Here is an 18128-nt window from a genome sequence, read left to right as displayed (position 1 = left end):
TAAAACTTTCATTAGGGTTTTGGGTGTGCCCGTGCAAACATTTTCTTCTCAACAGCTCTGTTTGTGTAAGTGCCTTGTAAATATCTTTAATTTTCACCATAACATCATAGGGCAAACTGTCTTTGTGTTTGTAAGTCTTTCCTCAGCTTTGGCTTTATTAAAACCGCACCATGAATCCTCACCCACAGGACACAATCCGTGCTGTGGATTATCATCCGTTGAAAAGTTTATGGAAAAAGGTTGCCCAGATGTTTTTCTTCATTTCTTCAACACTGTTTACTCCTCTTCTTATGGCTAGGCCATAATAAGTCTGTAACTTATCAATTTGGGTGTCAGTAAGTCTTTTTTTTTCCTCCAAGCACTTTTCCGTCTGCAAAGTTTTTGGCTTTTGGTTTTTCCGCTTCAGTTCACGTAAACGCGTCCCCATACGCTTTTGTATGTGCCCAATGCATTCCAATTTCTCAATCTCGACATCATCCCCATACGGTTTAGATTCTTTCACAATCTGGAAACCCTTACTATCACCATCACCAAGGTACTTTGTATATTTTACATTTCGTGTCACAGAATTCTTGAATACTTCAAGAGCACCCGCTACCTCCATTCCTCCCGAGCTTCCATCATAGTTCTTAGTACACTCATGTTCCCCAGGTTTTGTCATGGTACATGTCTGACAGTATTTAGACAAAATAGATACATCCAACACTTTCCCTGTATCGAAGCTGGTCACACTCACTAGTAGTCCATTTAGAGATTTGAATCCGCGTCGTCGCTGCCATGAACCGTCAATCGCAACTGCAAGCTCGGTACACCCATCATTTACCTGCACTGCTTCCATTGTAGCCTTCATCATAGTATCTTCGGCAACAAGATTTGAGTGCTGTCTGTAGAGTCTTGTGGTATTTAGCATATTTTTGTGGGGGCTTAGAGGTAGGTCTAGTAAAACACAAAATTGTTTCCGGCAGTTGGCCCTTTTCCCAATAGTTCGCATAGCGTAAACAAATTTTTACGTTGAGATCATACAGTTTTTCATCATTTGAAAGATTTGAGTTTTTGAATTTTTGGAATTCTGAGCATGCTGTACATTCTAACTTAGTTGATAATACTAACCCAGAGTTCTCAGAGTCATCATAACACACAATAAGTTCGATTGTGTCTGTTGAATCACAATACTTACATTTAACAAATTTTTTTTATTGCACAAGACAATAAGTGGACAACATCAAAAATACAATTTCCTGCTCCAGAAGATTGAAATGTTTCATAGCTATCAAAGGACAACTTCTTTGCAGAAGATACTTTAGTAGAACTACTCCCAAGTTCTTTGTTAGGTGTTTCTTGAGTTCCTGACAAAGTTTCTGAACCTACCAATGTAGGCCTAGGCCTACTGTACTGGTTACCTACATGATGTTTACTCTTGGTTTTATAACTCAATTGTTTCCTTGGCATTCGCGAGTTCCACTAAACAAACAAATATGTTTCGAAAAATAACACAACAATTCACCAAATCAGTGTCTTCTTTGAACAAAATACAAAATGTAAACAAGAAACAAGTTTACATGTTTCGGTATTGTGAAAGGAACCAAAACAACAGACGACAGCTGACGGATAAACTGATGTTTAGTCAACTGTCACTATGACCAACTACCACAAACAAAAATGCAGAGTATAAAAACCAATGGTACTATACTAAATGCCAGGAGTATACTAGCTACACTATTGACGTTGCTCAGAGAAAAACTCTGTGTCTTGATATATTGTTTTAATTTTTTTCAAGGGCTTATACGTAAGTTACAGTGAATGACAATTATATCATTTTAAAGAGAATGAAAAATGGAGTATAATAATTTAAAAAAAAACTAAAAATGTGTAAAAAAAATTTTTTCCCCGGTCTGGCTCCCCTTAAAGTGAGATGTTATGTTTTGTTATTTTAGTACCTAGCAAACTCTAATGTAATTGTGGAGGGGATAATATAATTTTGTATTATAAGAGCAGTTTACTTTGACTAAAAATAATGTCCGTGAATTCACTGTTGGTTGTGGCAAACTACTACAACGTCCAGGATTGGTGTTGTTTGGGGACGAAGGAGGCTGTTTTTAGTTTGTTTTAGCACTAGTATTATCAGTGGTTTTATACAAGACTAATAAAATGTATTGTAACAGACCTCTAAATAATTTAAATACAAAAGTCTTCTGTTTATAATAAAATTTAACACTAAACCTAAAGGAATTTTGTTCAATCCAGATCAGTGAATCTAATTTGGGTTGATGAGTTCTGGGATATTACAAGAATAGAACTTAATGTTGATGTATTACAATACAATTTCCAATCAAATATATAAAATTATATAATTGGATGTTTAGTACATATCTGTTGAAAATAACAAAATATTAAAACTGGGTTTTATACTTATTTTACACTGAAACTGAATATTATGTTGCTTTTCATTACCTAATAAAATAAGAATTAACTTAAAGTTTTGTTAAGTTAATGGGCAGTCAAGATGTTTTCTTTTAAATGTTGTTTTATCAGTGTAGCCAAAGATAATATTTCATGTATTTTTCACTAGTTTTCTTTCAACCACAATCCAATAAATGAAATTTAATGAACTTAGTTTTAATAAAAATGTAATATTCACTCTTAATTTTAAATTAAGTTAAGACATTAGTTTTTTAACTTATCTCTTGTTCTGATTAATGTTTTATTAATTTGCTCACTAAAAGAATTAATTAATATTAATTTTAGAATTAAAAATTTCTAGTTGTGAAAGTTTAATTGTAGAATTTTCAAAATTTATTCGTGCTTAAAATATGTGTTTTATACACCAACAAAAATTAATATGAAAAACATGTTTGCAAAACTGTTTGAGTGCTTTAAGTAAGCACATTATTATAATTGTAGGAAAATAATTAATTGGTGTATGGGAATTTTATTAAATTGAAACAGTTTCTTATTGCTGTAAAATAAAAGAACCAAATAATGAAACATTTTATTGTAACAATTCAATAATTATGAGTTAGCAGTTGAATTTATTTAATAAGATCATCACTCAATTGTTTCCAGTAATAAATGGCTTTTTTTTAATCCTTCTGAATATTAACTACATCAGATTGATATAATTAATTATGGAAATCATGGTTCTGTAAAGTCTTTTATTTGTATTATGTATCCGTGCATTATTTTATTTTAGTGTGTTTTTACCTGCCAAGCCACCACACCAAAACAAAACAATTTATTTGCAACTTATTTATATCTAAATTATTTAAAACCTAAATCAAAGTTATTGAAGCCAATGTTAGTAAATTAGTTGTAAAACATAATTTTAAGTAATTATTTGTATTACAAAAATATAAGTGGTCTTTAATAATTAGTTTGTTGACATGTTCACGACAATGTGTACCCCATCGGGCACACACAATCTTTCACAACTGCCATCCTGTACCCAATCGGGTACACACCGGGCTTTAGTAAAGTGCTTCGTGCGCCCGATGAGGTACATGTTGCTATGCAATTCCTTATTGCATTCTTATTGTTTGCCTGTCATGTTTATTTTGTTATTGTTTGTTAAATTTGATCCTGCGCTTAAATAAATACCTCAGACTACCTCAGTCGGGCGCATGATTGGTTAATTTTTTAGGTAAATTAATGTACACGGAGAAAAATTGAAATAGTTTTTTGTTTGCAAAATTGTGGAGCCTACATACTTTTTCCGTTATATTTAGACGTTAAATGTAAAAAAATAATTACGGTTTTTTGCCATTATTATAGAAAATTGCAACATCATATAATAAAGTCCGAAAATTAGCCGTCGTGAACGTGTTAAGTTCAAAGTAATTATGGTATTAGTAAATCCACTTAAAAATAACTGCTTACTTTTGTGCTCATACTGTACGAGTCATATGACATCCAACAATTTGAGAAATGATGTTTATTATCCCTCAATAAAATTGGTATACAAAAAGTAATCTTATTTATATTGTTATTTTTATTGAATATGTTTTAGCCATTGTTAGTATTTCTGGTGTAGTTTGTATTTCTTAAATACATATTGAGCATCAGAATTAATTCTAAGTGAAGTTGTTAATGGATAAACAACTTAATTAAATGTTCAATTCTTTTATGAAATATTTTCGAGGTATTTCCATTTGAATGTAAGTTGGTTGTGTTTATTTAACTGATGTTGTGTCTGGTGTAGTAAGAAATTGGGCTTATATGGCTTATTACACTAAACAAGTCCAAGAAAAAACTGAAATGTAAATGAGTGTTAAATGAATATGAGCATCTGGATGTAAATAGAAAGAAGAATGAAACCCAGGAGCAAGTCTGGCTGTAAATTTCTAAAATCTACTGAAATACTTGTTAAATTTTTATAACTAGCATATCATAGTTAAGTTTACTAGAATAAATGACACTATTAAGGTTATTTTGCACTAGCAGCAATGGCTTTTTAATAACTTTATAGAGAAAGTTTTTTCACATATCTCCTTTATTGTGTAGTTGTAATATTTTAAATTATGTTTTTAGTAAAGTAACAAGGTTATGTGTGGATTGAAGATTATTACTTAATACCTTAACTGCGGCTCTATACTGAGTGAGCGCTTAAGGTGTCTGCTACAGCCAACGTGTTAATTTAAAAGTAAACTATGGCATGTGTAAAAGACCTAATATAAACACGATTTTGAGATGTACTCAATGTTCGTCACCGAATCAGTGAGTGTCTTGTCCCCAAACAAAATTAATTCCCTTCCTTTTTCAATATTAGATACTAGGAATATCTGACACTTGACTGAAAGTTGCCACTTATTGCTTCACGATTCTCAACACCTGTTTAGCTTGATCTTCATCAACAGCCACTCACTTGTTTTGGTGACGGACACAGTAACATGTGCTGCAGTAAAAGCTGTTAATGTCATGTTAAATCTTGGAATTTTATTCACAAAAATGGGAAAACAACCTTTACAATTTGGTAATGACGGTATGTCAGTATTATTGTAAAATAGGGAAGATGATAATAAATTTGTTTGTATCGGATAAAATGAAATATACAAACATTTTACGCAATTAGTTAATAAATCTAAATATTTCATGAGGTTCAGGATGACATCTGGTTCATTTCCTTCAGTCCATTAATCAAACATAATTTCTGTTATTTCTGTTGACCAGTAAAAAATCAGTAAGGTGAACCTTTTGTTGTTACCTGTTATTGTTTGTAGTAAGCAAAATAAGTCATATGTGTAACGAGATGTGTTCAGTTATAAATTTGAAGAATAAAATAGTTCCTGCAGGCAATAATTCAGTTTTATCTTTATTTAGAATTCAAGCTATTAAAATGTGTTGAAACCATTCTTTTAGTTTTTATATAATTAATGTTTTTTTTAATTTATATAATTATTGTAGGGAAATGGATTAGAACAGTATGTTTGGAACATTTGTGGATTTGGAACAGTGTGTTGTTAAGACCAAGATTGTATAGTAGCCTATTCTTTTAAGTAATTTTAGTTTTATTTAGAACTACGTAGATTATGTTAGATTAGGTTAAAGGATGTTAATATCTTAATTATTATTTTTTTGTTTTAAAATGTACTGTATTGTACGTTGGCTGAGAATAATTTTACATTATTTTATAAAATATCTATTCATGTTACTTAAGTAAACCACGTAAAACTGTATGAAAATATAGTACGGTATGTATTTTTTACTACCAAACATTAGATAATGTTTAAAATAGGGATGGGTTGATTCCGATACTAAATTCTGGAATATCTAGATATGTAGGGATATTCTAAATACCACCGCTCTTTTCACTCAATTCCGATACCATTAGCTCATTGGCAGTATGCAAGTTACTTATTGCTCAACCGTGTTTTTGTCATACTTGTTAACCAAACTAACAATTTATTGTTCAATTTTTCTCTACCTATGTTTGTAAGTTGTTGTGAGTCATAGTTAACAAACATATAAAACACACACACACACACATATATACACATATATAGTTTGGGAGTGCCGATGGCCGAGTGGTCTAAGACGTCGGACTTTGAGTCTGAGTTAAAGATAGTGCAGGTTTGAATCCTGTCTGTGATCCTTGCACTTTTTATCAGTACCATTGACCTTGTACTGTATCGACTCTCCCTCTTATTCTGTTTGATAAGATCCTCGCACAGGCCAGTGGCCCATGAGGATGGGCAGAATAAGGCTTAAAAGGGGATCGGCTTCTCCTTTAAAAAAAAAAGAAAAAAAAAGAAAAAAGAAAGAAAAGATATGTTCAATAATTATTTTTATCTCATAATTTGTGTTGTTGTATAAACATATCTTCTGTAAGAATACACATAAGAACATTTCTTACATTTTTTTTTTTATTGCAGCTGAGGGTGAATTGAAATGTTTGACTGTCCAATCTAATTAGTGTTTTATATCCTTGGTTATAAATATGATCACAGGAATCTGTATCGATCAGAATTTTGGTATTAGTTTCGGAATTGAAGTACATCTTTTTTTTATTGGCCCATCTCTAATTTAAAACATGATAGGTATTCTATAGGATGTCAAAATATCTGATTATGTAAATATTCTTAAAATGTTTAAATAGAAAAAAACCAATTAAATGTGTAGATTTATGAAAACTATACCACTTAGTGATTTAGTTCTCACATTTTATTTTAGATTGTTCAAAAAAACATGTCGATTGAAGTGGTTTGTTTATTATTCAATTTTAATTTATGGTGAAACTCTTCTTATTTATATGAAGGGAACCTAACTCAGCATAGTTGTGCTCTACTTTCTGGATGTCAACTGAAATTAGTATTAATTTCGTATAAAGTGAGAGAATATATAGAATTAATTAGCAGTGTTCAAAAGGTGTGATAAAAGAATGCCTTCTATAGTACTTTGTATTGCTTGTAGCAAATGACGACACTTGGATTTTCTAGGCATCAAAGAATTATGTTATTGCAATAATTCTTAAAGTGATTTTTTTTATATAGTTATATATTCTTTCTAATTAGATCAAGTTAATTACTTATATTAAAAATGTGTATATTGAAATTTTAAGTTGTTTTTACCTAACAAAACCGCATAATAAGAAATGCCATTTGAACATTGTTTAGAATAAATCAGTTTAGAAAATAGTTCTAGTTAAAACAGTGTATGATAAAGCCATTCATTTAATCAGTTTTTAATTAAATTTTACGTACCAATTAATGTTTATGATTAAGAATATGTTAAGAATTTTTTGTTTAGATGTTATAAGACAGATGCATTAGATTGCAAGCTTGATTGTAAAGTGTTTCCCCACTGTCCGTAATTAGTGTGTGTAGATCATCCCATTGTAGAGAAAAGTGTAAGTGTGGAGTATTTCTGTAATGATATTTAATGTGAAATTTGTTGTTGCAGAAGAGGTACCAGTCAGAGTGGGGGCGAGGAGACTCTCTCACTTGCTTAGCTCACTCCAAGGTATTTCCCCGGATATTGGTCAACACCCCCTTTTTGAGCATATCACTTTTATCCAATTGGGACTTATGTGGAAGCATAACATTGTTTTAAAAACCTTCTATGTTCTTTCAAACAGATAAAAAATTATCAGTAAATAAAGTTATAATTGGCTCTCATCATTTCAAACTGATTGGCTCTCAGTTTTAGTTTATATAATTGAAGAATTATCTTCTTCAAAGGCATTTCTAAAAAACAATGTTGACGCTATCACATTTAAAGGCCCTTTTGGTAATGTTGTTGAATAAAATTACACTTGATAACGATGTCTTTTGTTAGCTGTTGAATTAGTTCCTAAAGTGTATATATCATAGCTTTATTTTTCGTTATTACACATTTCGATTTATACACATTTGAAATTGAGAAACTTCTTAAATTTATGTAAGTTCAATCATTTTGTATTTGCCTTGCAAATCCCATACTATTCAATGTCATAAATTTAAATAAATAGTTGATGCAATTTATATGATGCATGATATAATTTACACATTGTCACCTGGGTGGCTTATATATTCATCTAGAAACTTCCAGAAAGTAAAATGGTTAGAGTGTACTAAAAGATTATTTACTCTGAGAGAGTGCTTACTTGATTAATACATTCATTACTGTAAACATTTTAAAATAATAAAAGAATTTAGATTGTCGTAGGAATCAAATACAAAATTCCATTTTGCTAATTTATTTCAAATTATCTTGCTCATTATTTTTAAACAAATATAAAATGTCTCAATATATGCATTTGGGAAGTTGCAATACATGGTTTCAAATTTGCAGCAATTGATTTCATGTCGCTTAACTATCAAATTTAATTTATATTTCCTGGATCACATAAGTAGCATATTGTTAAAAGTTCGTCCGAAATATTCAACCTAAATTGTTTACAGTTTGATTGCATTGTTTGCATTAATGTAATTCCCCAACTTCCTCTGTTTTAAGAGACGTGTATTAGTTACAGTCTCCGACACTATGATGCAATTTACCGAAAATGATTAAATGTGGCAGTCTTGTTTGTTGTGCAGTTTGAATGTTATTAGTCACAAGACTTGGAAATAACCAATGTTTCAGTTAGTTGGTATTCAGATAGCCGATATTCAGCTCCACTGTCGACAGTCATTTTTTGTCCCTTACAAAGTTGTATTTGGTGTAATAATATTAAGTAGAGTCTTACTTTTGTGTAACAAAACAATACAAGGTCTGTTCAAAAAATATCGCAACTTTGTTTTTTTTCCAAAAAATATCTATCAATATAAATTTTGTCTACTTCTAAGTAATTAACATTACTTATTATACACTTGTGCCAATGTTTCTTCCAATTCCTGAAGCACTTCAAAAAGTAGTTTTTTGTGGTCTTGTTCAGCTCCTCCTTTGATGCCGTCTTTATTTCTCGAATCTTAGCATAGCACCGTCCTTTCATGGGCCTCTTTAGTTTCGGGAACAAGAAAAAGTCACAGGGGGAGAGATTTGAGGAATATGGTGGCTGCAGCATCATTAGTGTTTGTTTTAGCCAATAAAAGTAATATGTGTGAACAGGGGTGTTATTGTGGTGCAAAAGCAAATTTCTAGCATATTGAGCATGGCTTTTTACGCCATAACCATAAACTCATGATTCACTGGTTATGACCCTCTGGAGCAAATTTGGATCATCGCGGACAGAGTCCAACAGCTCATTAGCAATGGTAATACGCTGCTGTTTTTTGGTCGAAATTGAGCAATTTTGGTACAAATTTCGTGGCGACCTATCTCATGCCCAAATCATTGGTAAAAATCTAATAGCACGAGCCAACTGATATGTTCAGATTCTCTGCAACTTCTGTAACGGTGATTTGACAATTGACCAAAACTATTTTCTTCACTTCATCAATGTTTTCGACTGTTCTTGACGTGCTTGGGCACATTGTTCGTCGTTCACATCTATTTGGCTCTCTGAGATCGTTTTGTACCTCTGATAAACGTTGCTTTGATTTAAGGTAGCTTCTCCATAAGCCACAGTAAAAATTCGGAATGCATCTTCGCACTTAATTTCACTTTTAACACAAAATTTGATACAGATTCTTTGATCTATTTTTTGGAATAGGTACGAATCGAAAATGAGCCTTTACAGGTGCAAGCAAATTACCTGTCAACATTTAACTGAACATTCTAAATGGCCGAATGTCTTGGCATATGTCAGAGCATGTGTACCAACATAATGCCACACAAAAAATAAAAAAAAAACGAATATACGTAACCCGCGGATATTAAAAAGTCATGATATTTTTTGAACAGACCTCTTAAACGCAATTACGCAGTCTACAATTTAAATTATGTAAGTAAATGTTTCAGATATTTACTATTTCCTGCTTCCATGCGACAATAATCAAATACAGACTTAGTTTACCACAATAACTTAACTTATTACCTAATACGTCGCCAGCATTGAAACTGAACTTATTTTGGATTTTAATCAAAATCAACTTTTCACCTAAAAAGTCATATGTAACATATAAAAGTCAATATACAAATTTGAAATGACCATAAATAAGAAAAACGAGGCTGTGGTTTTATTACATTTATTTTTAATCAGTTAGCCTGCTGAAAATTGGAGGCAAAGGCAAAATAATTTACAGTTAGGAGGTACTTTTAATGAACTCATAGTTCTGAACACCTTTTCTAAACAAGTATGTGTTCCTTAGGAGTGGGCGAGGGTGTAAACTGCTCCTAGATGCGTTCAGTGTGTGGTGAGTGTGATAGATTTACTGTAGCAACTATAGATTGTAGTTTTACCTCACTTAGCCAATAGTTATGTATACACTCAACATTGATCAACAGTTGGTAATGGCACATGTAATTCCCTGAATGAAAAATACTACCTAGTTTTTACTATTTACAATTTAGTGACTTTAAGAGATATTATAATTCATGAGTCATAGTTCCGGCATCAAAGTGTGGTTAAGGCATAAAATAGATATTCTGAATACATGCTCGGAAACATTAGTAAAGGACATTTGTAAGGGTGCGGTAAAAGTTTGAAAACATAGTTTTTAGACTTTTGTGTTTTCCCTGTCTCTCAGCTAGATAATGCATTATAGAAAAAACTGTATACATATTTTAATAATCTATAAAGTATCATTTTGAGTGTTCAATGAAAATAACACTTTGAAACCACATGAGAAAAATGTGGTTTTTGTTAAAATTTCATCTGATTGAGCCAATAAATGTATTACAGTGGAACCTCGATAAGTCGGATTAATCGGGACCGCGGCCGATCCGGGTTAACGAAAATCCGGGTTAACCGGAGAATTAGGTAAAAATTAATAAAATACGGTATACTTACAGATAAACTTCATTATAATTGTAAAAACATCAAACATATGGACATTTAATTATTATTAATCCTTACAGTACATTTATAACTGTTCATTTCCTGGTAAAAAAACTCAGTCAGCTTTGGTTGTGCCAATGTCGTCTGCCGCTTGCGTGCTGTGCGATCTCGCAGTCTCTTCAACATGAGCAATTCAGCCGGCGATGTTTCTGCCTGCCGTTCGAAATAAACCATTAGTTCGTTTAGTTTGGTCACTGCATCTCTATGACTCATCACTGGATCTTCAATGTCCCCGTCTGCCTCCTCAGCGTCTGATTCATTAGCATCAGGTAAAAACGACGCGATCACTTCCTCGTCAGTAAGTGGCTCATAGCCTCTGTTATTGTCTGCCCCTAACCACAGAGTAATGTCATTTTCATCGACTTCAGAGAGGATTTGGGGAAATACGCGTCTGTTATTGTTTCCGAGAATCCGGGACAATGAACGCCACTCGGCCGCCGTGTGCCATGAGTCACACACTCACTGTCGTACAGTCCCATCAAATACTGATGCAACATTGATTCACGGATACTATACCACTCAAAAATATTACGTTTTTATTATTGAAATGTTTGTCTGATTTTTCATTTTTTAATTGAAAATCGGTCCGGGTTAGCCGGACTTCCGGATTAACGGGTGCCGACTTATCGGTGTTGTACTGTAACTTTAATATTCTGAATGGGCCTTGTTTTATTTCTTTTTTTTTGTTATTGTAAAAAATTCACTCAATTTGTTTTTTTTTGGGTTATAAAATTAATCTATTCACTAAATAAAAAAGATAAGAGAGGTCTTATTTTAGCAACCAAAGTTAGGGCTGACAAGCCCTCTATAACACAACTTGGGGACCAACGGCTTAATGACTTCCGAAACCACCATCAACGGCCGGGCATGCAGGCTGTTGGCAAGGACAGGATCACTCAGCGGTCACCCATTCAAGGAGCAGCCACGCTCAACATTGCTTTACCTCTGTTATTGTGCGATAACCTTTGTACCTGCTACATTATACCACCGAATTAAAATTAACCCTCTGCGAGGTACATTAAAATGGGTATGAATGACTTCCTCACAGAGGCACATTTTATGAAAATATTTCCAGACCCAATACAAAAGTTTCTACTCCAATGCTGCAATAGGCAAAACTGCATATTTAATGTTTACTCTGATTTTATTTCATGGAAAGTTGGTTGGTCTTTTATACAGCTAAACAACAACATTAAAATTAAACTAGGGCGTCAGACTAAAATGACCAATCAAAATTATACATGGCACACTTCTAACAGACATTTGTATCTTTTGAACGAGTCCAAGTCTGATAATCTATCTTGATGTTGAAAGGAGTAAATGACCTCTGATGCTGTACAAGTCAGCTGCCCCTCGTATTTTATGGCATTTTTTTAAATAAGTGATAACTTACTGTTTTATCACTCAAATCAATTTCACTTTCATAAATACAATTTCTGCTGCAATAGACTCATAGCATATATGTGACTCTTATATAGCTTTGTAAATGTATGGTAATTTAACCCTTCCCACGTGGCAAACGGATATATCCGTTAGGCCTAATTTTGACCGAAACGCGGTAAACGGATATATCCTTCAAAGTCTACTTTGTGTTATTTAATAAACTGTAGTTGCCGTGGAATCCGCTAGAGTTCAAGGGAGTGTTGAATACTTGTTCCGAAAAGCAGATGCTACAGTTTGAACCTCATTGGCGCGTCGCAGTGGTGGGAGGGCGTGGCTTTGTCCCTCGTGGCGTGATTTAGCCTCAGTCTGCGGCGAACCATTACGCGGTAAACGGATATATCCCGGCACAGCACATTTTAGTGTTTAACGCTGTTTGGCCATATTTCCTTATTTACTGTTCTTGTTCCTGTTGTATTTAGCATTATATTATCTTTTTATTTTGTTATTACTTTATTTGTTGTGTCGTTATAGGCCTATATTGTTCTATGCAATGGCGAATCCTGACGATTTTTTGTAAAATTTGAAAATTTGTTAAAAAATATAGGGGTCTGATTATTTTGTGATACTGTATTATTTTTTATTCCTAATAGCCACCACTAACTAAAAAATAAATTAGAGTTGGTAAAATGTAAAAATAATTTTTAAAGTTAATTACGCGTTATGAGTCAAAATTGAAAGATAAATTCCGCGTGGGAAGAGTTAAAAGCATGAACAAAGGTTGTGTGGTTATAATTCATACTATACTTTAAGCATTTAAGCACAGTTACAACCTTGTTTATTCTGACCTCATTTATCCAGATCAGTTTTGCAGAGTGTAGAGTCCAATTTTTGGAAGAATTAACAATTTTAGTTGAATTTTCTGTGTACCTGGTGGTATCTCTGACTGTACAAGCCAGTAGCCTCTGCCGCAGTAGCCGCTGATTCATTGTGCTGATTCATTGTTGTTGTGGTTAGTTGAGGTTATGTCTACAAGTTGTGCTTTGTTGTTGTATGTTATCATTATGTAGCGATTTTTGTGATGGCTGGTAATTTCGAGCAATGGGCTTGCATCAAGTTTTGCTTTAAACTTAAGAAATCGCCAACTTTTGCAATGCTTCAAGAAGCTTTAGAAGAACATTCACTGAGAAAAACACAGGTTTTTGGATAGTATGCTATTTTGAAGGCTGGTAGAACTTCAATTGAAGATTACCATTGTTCAGGACGGCCTTCCACGAACAAAACAGATGAAATTGTTAGAAAAATTTGGCACCTCATTCATGAAGACCGTCATCAGACAGTAAATGACTTATGTAGTAATATTGGTATTAGATATGGAAGCTGTCAAGAAACTTTGACCGAAAATCTAGGCATGCATCGAGTAGCAAAATTTGTGTTTCGGCTTGTGACTGTCAATCAGAAGCAGCGACATGTTGATGTATGCAGTGAATTCAAAGAGACATCTGAAAGTGACCCCTCATTCATATCCAGGATCATAACTGGTGATGAAAGTTGGTTTTATGGTTATGATCCAGAGATAAAACAGCAATCACCAGTGTGGTAAGTCCACAATCACCAAGACTGAAAAAAGCAAGACAAGTGATAAGGGCAACAAAAACAATGCTTGTGGTTTTTTTACTTTAAAGGCATTGTCCATTGTGCGTTCGTGCCACCTGGTGTTACAGTGAACTCTGATTTTTATTGTTACATTTTGAGGCGTTTGAGGGAAATTGTGTGTTGAAAAAGGCCTGATTTGTAGAAAGACAAAAACTGTTTGTTGCATCATACAACGCTCCAGCTATTAAAACCACACAGTTTTTGGCCACAAACAACATGCCTACCTTTCCACATCCTGCCTATTCGCCAGATTTTTTCCTTGTGACTTTTCTTTTCCCAAAAATGGAAATGCATATGAAAGGTCACCGTTACTAATGTAAAAAAAATAAAGACATATGAAAAAAACACAGGAAGTTTTCTAAAGCTTTCTGGAAAAGCTGTTTTTGACACTTTTCAGTCGTGGAAAAAACACTAGGTTTATGTATAAAATCATATTGAGTTTATTTCAAAGGGGATAATAGCCCAGGTGAGAAAACAAAAATTAGCAGACCTAGTCCGGGAACTTTCTAATATCACCTCGTAATTTGGTTTTTTGTTAACATGTACTCAGTGTTAAAAATAATGTGTAACAACACGCATATATCAGACAGAACGATTCTGTGTTAAGCCTTCTATTAATATAGACATGATCACAGTATATTACATCTTAATACATCCACTTATGGACATAACCACTGGCTCGTGCACCAGACCACCAAGCACCGGACAGCGCCACCTACAACTTTTAGTAAAGTCACATTGTTTTAAGTTAGTATAATTACCAACTTTGATACTGTATCAGCAGTTGTTTTTCAATGGTAACAGAGAACAGTGAAAAAAATTCTGATAATGAAGAACCAGAAGATGTGATGACTCAGTCTAATGCTGCGGCATAGCTAGACTTGCTTATGATTTAATTTTAGGAACATTCCGTCAATTTGTCAGTGGAGATAATGGCCTTAAAGTGTTTTTGTGATCGTATTCCTGGAAGCAGTGTACTAAAGTTAAATAAAAGAGACCGACTGCGTTATTTGTACAAAGCAGTAAACAATATTTCCTTTTTGTTTGTTATTTTATTTCTTTTTTTGTATAATTAATCTCTGTTGAAAAACTAATAAATGGCTCTCTTTTGCTGTTATATTTTTTACAAAAATTCCTTACTGCATGTGATCTTTTGAAATTTTATTCTATTCCAGATTTATTTTTATTTTCATTCATCATTCTGGTTTCATTTAATCCCGGTAAACGATGTTGTACTGTACAGTTATATTTTACAGTAAGGCTTGTTTTAGTTAGTATTTTAACATAGAAAATAAACACTGTTAATTTTATATTTCTTTTACTTTTGATGGATACCACATTTTCTGCTTCCTTTTCCAGCTGTGTCAGTTGCAAGTTTGCTATAGAAAGTGAATACCGCGAGAGGGCTGAGTGGTGAGGTAATATGGTAAGAGAGAAAGATTGGTAAGTTTAGTCTTTTAATTGCTTCTTGATGTAATAGGTCAAACACTTCACTGTGTCTCTATACTGAGTGAACTCGTGTATTCTCTATCTGAATTTGTGCCATAAGGCGTCTGTTGCAGTCTGTATATTATATTAAGTCTGTTTATACGTTATAATTCAGAAATGTTAAGATTTACTCAAAGTTCTTTCATAATTCTCCCCAATGAAGGCTCCAAATCTGATAAGAAAAAGGAAATTTATTTAGAACTGGATAATTTAATCAGAGCTTACTAATTTGAAAAACGAAAATTTAAAAATACTATAAAAGACAGAAAAAATATAAATTTTCACTGAAATAGGAAATTAAAGGTGATAAAACAGACTTACGGTTCTGGAGACAAGACCTCTGTTCACTTGAACATATCTTTAGCAACTAAACTGATCACAACATGAAATTACTAAAGGGGGATTTAGGAAGAGAGAGGGAGGTGGGTAGGACCCAAGAAACACAGAAGAAAGGTACATGTGAGAAATAATGTTTCAACAGTGTACAGTCATCCGAATCAGCTGTTCTGTCATTAATCTGCCTGGGATCCGTACGGCAGACCAAGTCCACGGTCTATGTGTCTGTATGCCTGCACTAAATTCACAAGATCTGTTCAAATTTTTCTGAAGAAAATCTAACACATTTTTTCTTGAAATAAAAATTTAATTTTAGTTCTTCCTTTTGACCTCCTACTTTTAGTAATGAGGTGCCCAGTGCATCCGTCATTATGGTTTACTGATTATGAAACCATCACAGTGCCTATACATTTGTTGCAATTTTGTCCATATTTTTTCCCATGCCGGTGTTGCCTTGGCTGTCTGATGGCTTGTGCATTCAAATGAGTAGGCGCAAGTTGCAGTAAATTAATTAAATAGTGGTGTACAAAATTACACATCCAACGTAGTGACTTTTAGAGCTCCACAACGTGATCAATACCCAATTTTTGGAACCGCCCTGTCAACAATAGTTGAGATGGTAATTTAATGACAACTTTTTTCATACATTTAAAAGATTCTAAAATTACATATTCTAAAACCGTTTACTTATGCCTATCTTGTATAAAATTTGGTCTTAATCAAATGACAAGTTTACGTTATGAATTTTAAAAGTTGCAGTTTGGTTGAAAACCACCAAAATCTGGTACCCATTTTCAGTGGTATCGATATAAAAACAGGAAATTATTGTTTGTAAATTATTTGCTTTATATGTTAAAATGCAGTAATAAACAAACAGAATTTTATTGCAACTGCCTCTATTTTAGCTCTATTAGTTAATTTGTGGTTAATTTTCTAACCTAGATGTCTTACTTTTTTTATCTGAAAGTATGTATGTACAATAAGTATAAGTACATAAGTTTTAAGTATCCATGTACCTTCCCATCAGTTATTATTGCACTGAGAGTCAGACAAATGACTGCTCTTTGATCTATTCACTCAATAATCTGTGGGGTTTTTTTTCTTGCACCAAAAGAAACTTACGTATCAAGTATTAAATCTCTGGAACTTTCTTGTCAAAAATTATCACACACATGGACAGATAACACAAATACGATGTAATAAATAAAATGATAAATACCAGTAACAGCTTCAAGCACTTCTTATATTGTGGAACCCATGTAAGGATTCCTACATTGTATGAATGACAAGTACCTGAAGATGAATTAATTGAATTCAAAATGTAAATTGTACACAATAAAATATATCAAAAAGTGTTAAAAGGTGTATTATTGTATATTATATTGTTTTCTTCTATTGTTATTCATATAAAAAAGTGAAAAACCATTTTTTAAATTTCAGTTTGAAGTGACTTTTTGTATATACAGTATTTTCGTACATTTTACAGTTACATCATGTGAAAGAGCATGTAAAATTAAATAAAAATCATATATAATACATTATTGTGCAGACCTATCAAATATTTAGAAATAATAGCACTATTAGGAGAGGGTATTAAAAAATGTATAGTTTGGTTCTTGGAGAATGCTGTAAACAAAATTATTAGTTAAAAAAAACACAATTATATGAAATAATAATAAAATACAGATCACCTACTATGTAGATGCCGACAATTTATGCATACTTCATATCATCTACTACATAGATGCTACGGCACTGAAAGAGTTTTTTAGAAAGTGGACATCCCAGACATTTCCTTTATTAGCTGTTTAAAGTATCTTAAACAAATATAGGTTCTTTCAAATTAATTTAAACAGATTATGGATAGATAATCATTGAAAGCTTTCAGTACGATTCATCAGTTCATTTTCATGTGTCTGATCGATCATCTTCAAGATTGAGTGCTGCAATGACCCGGGCTGTATTTCTTTATTTTTTTAATTAAACTATTTTAATAATTTTCATGTTGTATTTCTTACTCCTTACATTTCCTAAGATGCATTGAAATTTATTTTTAAGGTTATTCAATGTTAGTATAAAATTTGTATTATTAACCATCAAAATGTATTGTTTACTTCCACATTCTACAGTAAAAGTACAACTTCTAGTTAATGTTTTCTAGAATTAATTTTATTTGCAAAAGATAGAAAACACACTTAAATGTGACAGTTCATGGTTTGGTATGCTGTAATTTTTGATATGTCCGAAACAAATAATTCTCCATGTAGAATAAAAATTGTAATATTTCAAATTAAATTGTAAGAATCCTTCCATTTCTTATAATAATATTTGTGCATAATGTATTGCAATAATATAAATGAATAGTACTATTTGTATATAAATATATTAAATTAAATCAAATTGATATATATATATATAT

At 32.5% G+C, this 18128-nt stretch overlaps 1 protein-coding gene across 1 annotated transcript in view; it reads left to right on the top strand.

Annotated features, from left to right (window-relative positions):
• LOC124356819 (serine/threonine-protein kinase PRP4 homolog) overlaps positions 1–10200 on the top strand; it is a 49732-nt gene extending 39532 nt beyond the window's left edge. Inside the window, exons 18-19 of the transcript XR_006921894.1 lie at positions 7393–7452; positions 10161–10200. The gene's annotated coding sequence lies outside the window, so the exon portion shown is untranslated. The remainder of the gene's footprint in view (positions 1–7392; positions 7453–10160) is intronic.
• Positions 10201–18128: the final 7928 nt, after the last annotated feature.

The sequence above is a fragment of the Homalodisca vitripennis genome, chromosome 1 (genome assembly GCF_021130785.1).
Source record: "Homalodisca vitripennis isolate AUS2020 chromosome 1, UT_GWSS_2.1, whole genome shotgun sequence".
Lineage (NCBI taxonomy): Eukaryota > Metazoa > Arthropoda > Insecta > Hemiptera > Cicadellidae > Homalodisca > Homalodisca vitripennis.
The sequence above is the reverse complement of the archived record's forward strand: the minus strand, read 5'-3'. Positions and strand labels throughout refer to the sequence as shown.